The sequence below is a fragment of the Penaeus monodon genome, chromosome 29 (assembly GCF_015228065.2).
Source record: "Penaeus monodon isolate SGIC_2016 chromosome 29, NSTDA_Pmon_1, whole genome shotgun sequence".
Classification (NCBI taxonomy): domain Eukaryota; kingdom Metazoa; phylum Arthropoda; class Malacostraca; order Decapoda; family Penaeidae; genus Penaeus; species Penaeus monodon.
Genome location: NC_051414.1, coordinates 24,808,782 through 24,810,048, shown reverse-complemented (window position 1 = coordinate 24,810,048; position 1,267 = coordinate 24,808,782). Strand labels below are relative to the sequence as shown.

The 1,267-nt window shown below is 37.3% G+C and overlaps 1 protein-coding gene across 1 annotated transcript in view; it reads left to right on the top strand.

Annotated features, from left to right (window-relative positions):
- LOC119591784 (ankyrin-3-like) overlaps nt 1-1,267 on the top strand; it is a 61,417-nt gene that overhangs the window by 22,668 nt on the left and 37,482 nt on the right.

The window sequence follows — 1,267 nt, the reverse complement described above, 5'->3', positions numbered from 1 at the left end:
GACCCAAGGAAAAGAGAAAAAAGTGATCAGCACCCAAAAGGTTCCCGCAGCAGCCAAGTTTTACACTCTTTGTACCTGAACAGCGTCTTAAGTTTCCGTTCCCGCTAAGCTCGCTCTCGACTTCTCAAAGCGGGGCGAAGTTCGACGTCTGATGTGCTTATAATAGTTCGAAGAAGAAAGAAAGAAAAAAAAACGGGAAATCGTAGAAAAGTTTCCGATAAAAAGAGAGGGGAGAAGGAGAAGTAGTGGATGGAAGAAGAAATAAGAAATAAAAAGTTTTGATAAACACAGAGGACAAAAATGGGGGGAAAAGAGAGAAGAGACATTGTGGTGATGAAAGGTAATTAAAAAGTCCCCTTAAGAAGAGGAGAGAGAGGAATGTAAACAGTAAAAATATCCTGTAAACAGAGACGACACACAGAAAATGAAAAAAGGTTTTGGTAAAATGAGGAAGAGAGAGGTGATAGGAAAAAAAAAACAATAAAAAGCGGGAAACAGAAGTTGATAGGAGAATTTTTTTCCTCGTAAAAAGAGGAGTGCTTCAAGAGATAAGTTTCTTACATGAAGATGGGAGTTACGGATATGCAAAAAAAAGTTTTTTGGAAACAAAGGTGGTGATAAAAAAAAATCAAAATAAAAAACGGGAGAGAGAGAGAGGAAAGTGACAGAATGAAAAGAATCCGATAAAAAGATGTGAGAAGGCAATGCCAACGATAAAAGTTATGAATTTTCGATAAAAGCTGGAGGTAAAGTGATGACAGACGAATAATACCGACAGCTCTCGTGTTTAGAAACGTGTGACTATTATAGTTTTGGATGCATTACGTATTCTGTTCGAACTGCTACAGTTTTTCCCCTTTTGTATCATTTTGCTTTTATGTTTTTTACCTAAAACTAATTAACTAGATGTGTGATTAGAATCAAATCAAACATTAAAAAATATTCATTAACAACAAAATTATAAATGAATGCATTATGAGGGAGCTACTCTTGCATTAAAAAACTCTGTCTATCAGTCGCCCTTGTTCAGGAAGCCAGTTGGGACATAGGCAAAATAACTATATTTTGATAATCTTTTTGTCACTGAGAGAATGTTTGCGTATCAGTAAATCGGCTAAACTATTGTCCTTCAAACTTTTCGTCTGGCAAAAGGGAAATGCTTCTTTGCACTGGCGCAGCACCCTCCTGAGCAAAGTGGGTCAAATCAGCCTGTGTGTGTATTAGGGAGGAGGCTGGTAGGCTGAATAATTTGTCGGTCATTCGACCT